Below are 10,969 nucleotides of genomic sequence, written 5' to 3'. Positions count from 1 at the left end.
TACAATATATGTGTTGAGGTAATATTCCTCTAGAGCTCTATTTGTTCCACGCATTCAAAAAAATGAGTTTACATTGTTTTCATTTCAGATTGAGTATTTTTCTTAAGCAAGTAAGCCGAAAAGTGTACACGACTGAAGTGGAAAAAGAAGCATTATAATATTACAGAGATTGAATCACTGTATCGGACACAAACATATTGGTTGGTCAATTAATATAGTCCAGTCAATATAGACATGAAAAAGGGGGTGGCTTGCAATTTATATTGTAGTTCTGATTTTCTAATATATTATTTAGATACATAAGAGAAGTCCAGAACCAAATTCTTCATGCAAAATTTCCTTACGCTATATACAGTGGCCCAAAACCTCGTATTTTCGGTTCATTTTCCAGTTTTGAGCTATTTCCGCCAAATCCAGTGATCGGTGTACCAAAAATTTATTAATTACTTAATTTTATTTTATTTATTTTATTTTCTCCTTATTTGGACATAACTTTGAATATCCATTTATTAAAATTTCTAGTTAATAATTTTGATTTGTTGGATTGGTACAACTGGACGAAGCCTTGTCGGTTGACCAGCCAGCGATTTCCTCTTCTTCTTGTTCTAAAAGGCCTAGCTGTGGCATCTCAAAATGTAGCATGTGATTTGAATTATGAAATATCTAAATTTTCACTACAAAATTTTTCTTTTAAATTATGCTAAAGTAGCATAAATGTAAATCTACAATGCCTGATTGAATTTTATATTTGAATAACCCCAGTTGGGTAAGTTATACTTGTAACTGTCTCTATGTTGTAGGTTATTCTGCTATTCTATCGAAAATCTCATATTTGCCTAGTTTTTTTCATTAATTAATTCTTTATCATCTATAAATTCAATATAAATTTGATTACATCCTATTTTGAAATTTATCAAATAACGTAAAGAAGCTGTTAGAATTTGAATCAACTTTATCCCTCCATGTGTAACTGATTTAAGCCTTCTGATATTTTATAATTTCCTTTTGTTATTTTATTCATCTGAACTATTTTGCTTACTAATTTTACCGTATTCCTCTGAGATTTATTATTATTAAATTATTTGAGATTTGTCATAATAATATTTTATTACCGCTGTTCTTACGGTACCATGTTTCTACAGAATGTATCCTGTAATTAACCTGTCCAACATTGCATGTTAACCACTCTGGTTAACATCAACATGATGCTTGTATCTATTAGATTTTATTCTATTTCTTTTGTTCCAAACAGGTTTTTTTTATTTTACCATTAATTTTGAATGACCGGACAAATATAATACCAGGATAAATACAGGATGAAGGAGACTAAACATTTTCCATAAACTCAAGCAAATTCCAAATTTTGGAATTCAAGTACAGTATGAAAGTTAAATTTCCATTTACAATTCGAAGTGGGGTAAGCAGAACACTTGTTTTACAATTCGGCTTCTAATTCAACCAAGTCCATCGAATTTTATGAGTTTCAAACTTCGTTAATCGTCGCTTATCTACGATTCCACATCACACTGAAGCTTCAGTTGTAGGCCTACCGGGTTACTAACATAGATTTAATAATCAAAACTTGTAAACTGAATATTTTGTAACTTCAGAAATGAAATTGATTTTTAATGTTGAAAATATAAGATTCAATCGGACTTGGCTTAAATTTTATTTCAACCAGGATTGCCAAAATATTCACTGGCCCTCATGACCAGCATTGCTTCCTACTTGTTAGGCAGTCTTATTTGAGATTACTCAAATAGGGTTGGTTACATCGGACAGAAAAATTTACTTCTGCCTTTTTTTAAGATTATAAAATTATGAATTAAATGAGATCATCCGTAACTCTCTTTCTCCAATGACTACTGAGTTATGATTTCTCAAAAATGAGTCAAATTTCAAGAAAAAATCAATATTGATGATATTTAGTATTTGATCAACAATATATTCCGATTGTTACAATTTATATGAATAATTCAAAATCCCTCTAGGCGTAATTTTGTGCTCTACAATCTGAGACTAGGTAGAGCGCTCTATCTTATATAGATTTCTATGTACACCTGACAACAATGCTCATTGTATTGTGAAAAACACCTGATTTTTAGCTTCAATCATCATCACCATCTATATTGTTCTCACAGTGATATTTTGCACAATGATATAAGTTCATGAGATTATGTTCTATGATAATCACCCGTTAGATGCACTTCATTTCAGTATTTCCTAGTGGAGAGTTGAGGACACCTCAAGGATCAAAATTTCAAACATTTATAACCTTTGACACTAAGCTCGGATCTCATCGTACTACACTTCATTCTTCTTGGCTCATCAAGGCGGTTCAAAATCATGCATCACAAGTCAAATTCGGTCGAAAGATTTAAATTTTATTGTTTGATTATATAAATTATTATAATAATTTATACGATGCATTGTTGGAGAGTTATAAGCTCTGAAAGAGCAACAAATAATTGCATAAAAACCGGTTAATTTAACAATTACACACCTTCAAGAGCGAATATCTCGGGAACTGTTGGGAATATCAAAAAATTCGACTGAACAAAAAGTGTAGAGAATTTATCGCGCTTTATTTTGGAATAGTTGGTTATGTCGGATCAACCCACTGTTCTCAAGATATGAGCGTGGAAGCAAAAAGCTGAAAAATACAACTTTTAAACCACCCTCATCCCCTTAGCACATAAGTTAGGAATGGGGACTTTTGATATGTTCTTCTCCTAACTAGTCTCAACAAAGCTGCAAAGACAAAAATTGTGTTCAAAACATTCCCTCCAAATTCCTTTGTCAATTGGTCTATTGTTGCAAAACTGGAGTTTTCACACTCAACACTAAAGCTGCTGCAAAAGTGGGGGGAATTCGTAAAGGTGTGAAATTATACATCAAAGTGTATTCTCTATTAATTCTCTATAAGCTCATAATCAGCTTTGATTTATATCATCGGTTTTGAAAAAGTTATAAGAGCAAAAAAATAAAAAAAATGGAGGCGAACGTGCTTTTTCAAAAATGGTTTACCTTCAAGAGCGGATATCTCGAAAAATAGAGAAGATATAGAAAAAGTTGAGTATGTAAGCTTCAATTTGGTATATAACACTTATGTCCATAAGGTACATAGTTTTCGTGTTATATGCGAGAAACCAAAAATGGTACCTTAGTACAAGGGGTAGGGTTCGGGACTTCTGATATGTTTACCTCCTTACTACCCTAAACAAAACTGCGGTGTCAAAAATTGTCTTCCCAACTTTTCCTTCTATACCCTCTTTTGAGCATTCATTGCCTGGACTATAAGGTGAGTCATGTGCAATTGATGAATACATTTTTGCATACGAACGGTTCTGGTCAGCATCAATGTTTCAAGATGAGGAGCGAGTTGTTTACATTTACTAGTTTGTAGAAATTCAACTACCTACTTCCTTGGAATGAAATTCACTCAAAAAACTGCCAACAAATTTAGATTTAGATGTTTGTGAGAAACATCAAACACGTATTGTTTGCTGTTTAATTCTCTCAACCTTCAACATATTTATGATCTCTGATGGAACAGAGCAATGGAACAGTTTCATTTTCTAGAGTGATTTGTTTTTATTTTGGGGTATTTGTGATCAGCAGTAATTTTTCTTCTCTAGCATAAGGACGGTACCTACGATAAAAATAGTTCTGAAACATTCGAACACCAATATGAACCCTTTAAATTAAAATATAAAACACTTTGATCAGTGTGCGGCCAGCCTGAACAAGCAAACCTTGGAAGAGCATAAACGTGGATGTTCATATGGGATCGTTTATAAACACTTCAGTTAACATTTCTTAGAATTCAATTATTTCGTGCTCTTTTCAAAAAATGTAAATATATATAATACGATATTGATATTTCTAGAGAACCATGATATCATTCTTGGCGAAAGATTATGACAATGGTGATTTTGGTTTTCTAAAAACAAAATACTGTACTTCATCATTAAAGATTACGCGTATCAAGTAGTTAGAACTATTTTCAAATGTGGATGACTTTTGTTAGAAGTCAGCTTTATGTCTCCACCCACAGACTCGTGACCTACGTGAGTTCCACTCCTGGCATACTATAGTGAGGTCCACGTTTTAATGGCAGTGCTTGATCAGTAATGGTATTGCTATCCTTGTCTATCATGCAACAAAGCGGATAGCGCTATCTCTTTCTCGCTTTGCTCTGTTGCCAGATCGTCTTTTAACAATGTAGAATCCTACACTATTAAACGAGCATGTTTATTTGTTTATGTTTATATTTTCATATGTATATATATTTATATGTTTATATGTTTATATGTTTAGATGGTTGTATGTTTAGATGTTTAGATGTTGAACTTCAGCATCTGTTGAACTTTTGTAATCATTCAATCAGGTATTTAGTGCCGGTTACAAAAAAACCGGGTTATTTTCAATCCTGATTAATTACAGTAGATCCATCTTTATGGAATGGTCTTTCTGATTTGGTTCACGTGAAATTAATCAGGATTAAAATTCAACCAGCTTTTGTGCAACCGGGCCTTTGTGAGGGAAATTTCTGCATTCCCCTGGTAATTAATCTTAATTTACTGTGATTGGATAGACATTTCTGTATGAACTATGAATGTTATAGTTTCTTCTTTCGTGATAAATTTTTTATGCTTTTGTACTCCAGAGCGAAGCTCGGTCCCCGATATTTAATAATTAATTAACAAAATAATTCATCTAAATTATGAAAATTCATTATCAAATTATAGAGAAATATAATTTCTTGCTTAATAAAATATAATTTTATTATTCTAAACAATAATTAACAGTTAATATTACGTCAATAAACCTGTATCAGCTACTGTCTACTATACTACTATAGTATATTACTATAGACGGCATTGACAAGACAGGCAACTTTTTTCTCCTATTTTACTCCACTGCCATTATTACGTGGACCTCACTATAGGTTACCCCGAAAAATATTCAACGTAGAAGATTCATGTATTCCAGTAACTTTCATAACTTATTAAAGTTTGCGCCTCTAGCGCAGCTCCAGACAAGAGTAAATTGTGCCTAGTATAAGGCAGCGAAACTGAGTTCATTACATTTTTAATGAGAGCTCGAATACATTCTATATTGGCCGTTAAAGTTTTGTTTATTATGATATTATTTGACTTTTCAGTTTATAACCAATTATTTTTACAATTTAGTTGTCAAACAGTATAGAATTATTCCGTAAGGTAGTATTATTGAATTATTTATTGTTCTGTAATGATTGGTTCATTATTCAATACAGTAAGCGTAGTCTACATTAGAGAAACCACACTAAGTGATTGAGTTAGTTCCGCAAAACCTCAGCTATAGATGAAATACTCTGGTTCTCAAAAAAATTCAAGACAAATCTCTTGATCTCTGGTCTTCCAAGAATTTCAAGATATGTGTTGCAGGAGTGTTGATATCACAAAAAATTTTGATGGGCTGTTCAGGGATACTGTCTTGTTGAAATTTTAGCAGTCTGCTCCCAATCAGAGTCATGAAAGTCGATAGTAGAAAGATAATTGATGTATTCTTTAGATTTTATTTGAAAAAATATTATAATATCAGCGACCTCTATAGTTCACCTCAAAGCTCGTTCAAGTAACAATATAAGGCTAAGGTTTGATGTGTGATGATCTACTAGAGAAATAATAATGATGGTAAGAATATTGTTATACTCTGCAATCCTTTTGGCCTGAAGTAGCATTTGGAGTTTGATATTTGAAGGTGAAAATCTTCATTATGCTATGTACAAATGTACAATTAACAGAAAAATACTATTTGAATAATTTTTTTTTTTTTTAAATAATAATTATAGGGAAGAATGAATCTTCTAGAGCCGTATTCATAAATACTCTACTGATATTTCAACTGATCGAAATTCATTCACTGGGTTGTCTCTGTGCAGATGATTCGAATGATGCAATTCTTAAGAGATTAATAAATTGTGCAATAGTGATGAAATTCCAGTGCAGGCAGTACGCGAGGAGAATAAATCATATTAAAATATTCAAAATACTTTCGCTGAAAGTGAAACCGGTTGGTCCACGGAAATCCCTCAGAAGTAAGCAACATTGACCATGAATATAGATATAGAATACCGGTATGCTGCTCAAACTTGCTACAGTACTTCTTTTGATCATTTATTATACCTTTATAATCATTAGGGAAGTCCACAGATCTTTTCCACAGTGTATGTTTTCAAATATGCGTTTTGGATAAGGCTAAATGCTTAGCACATCAAATCCAGTTTATTATGAGCTAATTTTCCTGTAGAATAAGTATGAATTTAAATTAGTAGTAGAGTGAGATGTAGTCGTTTTTTGAGCCTTTTGTACGCTATATTCAACCTATTGTTTGTTCTGTTTTTTTTACACGCAACAATGAACGTGAACATTGGTTTAATCCACGTAATACCTAAGCGATTGGCCCACTATGTTTATGACTTGTAAATTTGAAACTCCATTTTCTAGGGTAATTCAGCATTCTTTAGGGACGATACTCTCATTTGCGACAACTTGCTTTTGAATGGATAAAAAATGAGAATCGAGTATCAAATCAATTTTGATTCACCGTTGGCCTACCTCTTCTCATCAGAATCATTCAAATGACATGATATCATGAGATTCATATTTCTTAGATTCGTATTGGGTGAGACAGTTCAAGTAATCCAATCTAAAATGAAATTTATTCAAAAAATATACTTTGTTTCATCATTCAAAAATTCAAGGCAATAGAGCTAGATGTGGGAATTCGGTTTTTAAATTACTGAAACATCAATTATTTTCAACATTACTCTTATTTTTACACATTTCTGAGTTTGTTTGATTGCTCGATTGTAGAGAATATCATAATTATTAACAGGAGTGGTATTGTAACGAACTGCAAACAATGGCCTCAAACTGTAAAAGTTCGATGAAAGCATTCGAAAGATATCGTCGACCATATATATATATATATATATATATATATATATATATATATATATATATATATATATATATATATAAACAAACTTACTAACGGACAACGACTCGAATCTTAAGTCATAAGTAGGAACTCGCTATGCTCGTTCTATTATTATAAGAGCTTCTTATTAATAATTATTATTGTTATAGCTGACAGCTGTTTAACTAATATCTAGTAAAACTTGCAAATTATCTTGATATTGATTGGTTTTAATTTCTTGGAGACTTTCTTCGTGGTCTGTCCTGGCACTTGTTTTAAACTGGTTTTGAAGCGAACACTGGCGAGCACACTTTGTAGGCCATCGAATGTCATATTTTTATTTTGAGTTTATTCCATCTCTTTTCCTTGTTACCAATATTCAGCTCCAGCTGTACAACAGGGCATTAAACTCTTCTTCACTGGTAGTCAATAATAAGGAAGATAATGATAGTTATCATTAACTAGATGGGCACCCATTCATATGTGATTATGACTTCACTTTTCTGCTATTTTCTTTTCAATCCACATCCTTGAGCAGCAGAACTGTGTATTTTTATAATAGGCCTACTTGTATTATTTATGCTATTTTTATTTCGAAATGAATCTATTGTATGAATATCATAACCTACTCATCGATTGTATGAATCTCATTGTCTCCTCAATAAATAAATGAACAATCGAAATTGTAATAAAATGAAAATACGAGTAGTTTCAACTCTAAATGTACGGTGGTGAATTCTTCAAAAAGTATTAAGTTAGCTCTGACAACAGGTTTTTCTCTGCTTGTATAGACAATATCCATGATTGGTGAATTTTCAATTCAAAACTTATGAATAAATAATACTATAAATGAAATCATAATATTTCTTAAGTTTAAATCAAGTCACACAGATATCGGTGGCTCAACAAACTCCATGGATATTTGTTAATAAGTATTTCGACTCCACTTTGTCAAATTATACTGAGTTCACAGACAGAGAGCATCGGTGGCTTTTGAACACGCTACCTCAATAGGAACCTTACATTACTTTAGAGCTGATAGCATAGGCTGCTATAAAATGTCTGTCATCATCTATCTCGATGCATTATTCAGATCGACATTATCTGGATAATTCCAACAATAACATAACTACAGTATTTATAGTGAGATTTACAAAAAAATGTAGAACTGATGATGGATGAGAATCCACTTTCAGAAGGTCCAAGTCACAATCCACGATATAAGGAAACTTTCCGTGCTCTTATAAAAAGTTGTGCAGCCTACAGCCAACTTCATTCGATGGGGAAACCTCCAAGAAATTATCTTAGCACGGTCCCAAGTCGTGACTTGTGAGTCATTGGAGTAAATCATACACTAGCCAATTCAAGTTTTCAAAATGTGATCCCTCGCATTTTAAGTCAAAATACTGTGACTACCCTAGTGGAAGTGATCAATAGAGATCAATAAAAAAATGTATTGATATCAATAGGTATTTGGGCCAATACACATCAATAGGTATCCATGGATATGTATTGATGTGTATTGGCCCAAATACCTATTGATATCAATACAAATCAATACATATCCATGGATATCAATACATAACCAGCTGTATTGATATCAATACACATCAATACATTTCCATTTCAATTTTCAATTGATGTGTATTGGCCCAAATACCTAATGATATCAATACACATTGTAATGGTGTGAATTGCCAACCATTCATATGTGGTGCAGTTTTTTTGATATTTATAAGAGCGGTTGCTAAAATCCCTATTTTGCAAATAAATTTGCAAAAAGTTAAGGCCGTCCGGCTCGCAAATATGCTGGGTTCAGACCGCAGCTCTAGCTCAGTGGTGAATGCATGAATTTTCCAAATATAATTAATCACCACAAGGTTCAATGATTGGTGATTAATAATTCTTACCGCTGCTTCCGTGAAGTTCTGGAAGAATACCAATAAGGAAATTAAAAAGATAGTTAGTGACTGATTACCAGTATGGTAACCATGTATCCAATCGAGAATAATGAAGACCAACTATGGTTTTTTCTAGTTGATTTTTAAAACGCTCGTCATGAATACAGGTATTCACCAATTTACCCTTCTGAAATTCCTTGGAACTTACAACGCCAGTTCTTGAAGTTCTCTGGATCCTTATATGATATACTGTGGACTTATTAATATAATTATCAGTAAGACTTTTCTGGCTGAATAGTGTGTCTATCATCAAAGGATGATAAGTAATAAATGCTCTGAATAAGATCAATATTGAATGATTCACTGATTTTATATGCTGCAGAAGATTTTTTCTTGGTACCAAGACAGCTCAAACTGTATATCACGAGATGAGTTAGGATATAATAAAAACTTCTATGCTTTTGTATGCTGACATAAAACATAAAATATATTCCCATAAAATAATATATATACAATATCTCTTGATAAATATAAATTTCTTTAAATAAATTCTTTTCTAATATTTGAATAATTATCAGTAGTGTAGATTTGAGAGTTCTGCACAAGACCAATAGGAGACGAGGGGCGTGGTCTAAAACCCCGCCCCCTCCCCCTCCACCCCCCCAGCCCTGGTGTCGGCCATTTTGGCCACGCCCCCAACCAATAGGAAGAGAGGGGGCGTGTCCAAAATTGCGGATTTCTGCCCCTCCACCCCCCCAGCCCAAGTGTCGGCCATTTTGCCCCCCACCAAAGCCCCTCCCCCAACCAATAGGAAGCGAGGAGGCGTGTCCAAAATAGCGGATTTCCCCCACCATCTGCAAAATGGCGGCCTCCCACCAATAGGAAGGCACCCCCACCAATAGTCCCCCACCAATTGCCCCCACCAATAGGCCCCACCAATAGGAAAGGCGGCCATTTTGTTCCCCTTCTTTGTTGACCAGCAGGTGCCCACCACCAATAGGAAGGCTTGTTCCCCTTCTTTGTCGACCAGCAGGTGCACACGCCCCACCAATAGGAAGGCACACACGGCCATTTTGTTCCCCTTCCTTGTTGACCAGCAGGTGCACCTGTCATGCCACCACCAATAGGAAGGCTTGTTCCTCTTCTTTGTTGACCAGCAGGTGCACACGCCCCACCAATAGGAAGGCACACACAGCCATTTTGTTCCCCTTCTTTGTTGACCAGCAGGTGCACACGCCCCACCAATAGGAAGGCTTGTTCCCCTGACCAGCAGCAGGTGCACCAATAGGATGATCATTTTGTCCCCCTTCTTTGTTGAGCAGGTGCACAACCTGCTTGGGCCAGCAGCAGCAGGCTTGCCAACATATCACAGATATCTCAGATCTTTAAAATCTTTAAAATCTTCAAAATCTTAAAAATCTCAGATATCTCAGATATTTAAAATCTCAGATTTCAACTGGGCAAAACTCACAACTACTACTACTACTAGCTTGCTTTTTTCTTTTTTTTATTCAAATCACTACTACTACTAGTCATCTACTTCCCAGTCATATTTCTTTCTTTTTGTATCATTTGCTGCTGCTGGTCTCCTTCCACTGAGCATTCTTTTCAGAAACAACTCTTGTACCTGATCAGAATCCAAATTATGCTGTCTAGCTTCACTCATGTCAAAGATGAACCTCTTTTTGACATATTGTGCAATCAAATAGTATGAAAAGTTGAACAACTGTTCATGTAAATAATTCTGAAAATCGTCACCCTTCATAATCATCTGCATAATGTCAACTTTTAATTTGTCACCTAGTGCTAAATGTTTACCATCAAGTTGCTTATGCATGTCTACAAACATGTCATTAATTGCAGTTTGTATTTCGAGTACCTTCTGATTAAACTCTTGCTTCTTAATATAGTTATTTTCAGTTTGTGTGAGTAAACTCTCTTTTAAATCTGTCAATTTCCTATCTAGCAAATCTGTATCAACATGTTTCAAACTATTGTTCTTACTTTGTTGTTCACATAATGATTTCAATTCATCTGATTTTTGATCAAACAACGACCTACTAACATACTTTACCTCAATTTCATCACTAATTGATTTT

The 10,969-nt window shown here is 33.9% G+C and overlaps 1 long non-coding RNA gene across 1 annotated transcript; it reads left to right on the top strand.

Annotated features, from left to right (window-relative positions):
- The first annotated feature begins 430 nt into the window (after positions 1-430).
- On the top strand, positions 431-1,655 carry LOC120351339. The gene is made up of 2 exons (XR_005571328.1): positions 431-766; positions 1,253-1,655. It is a non-coding gene; the product is annotated as an uncharacterized LOC120351339 (long non-coding RNA).
- Positions 1,656-10,969: the final 9,314 nt, after the last annotated feature.

This window comes from Nilaparvata lugens, chromosome 5, assembly GCF_014356525.2.
Source record: "Nilaparvata lugens isolate BPH chromosome 5, ASM1435652v1, whole genome shotgun sequence".
NCBI classification, from domain to species: domain Eukaryota; kingdom Metazoa; phylum Arthropoda; class Insecta; order Hemiptera; family Delphacidae; genus Nilaparvata; species Nilaparvata lugens.
The sequence above is the reverse complement of the archived record's forward strand: the minus strand, read 5'-3'. Positions and strand labels throughout refer to the sequence as shown.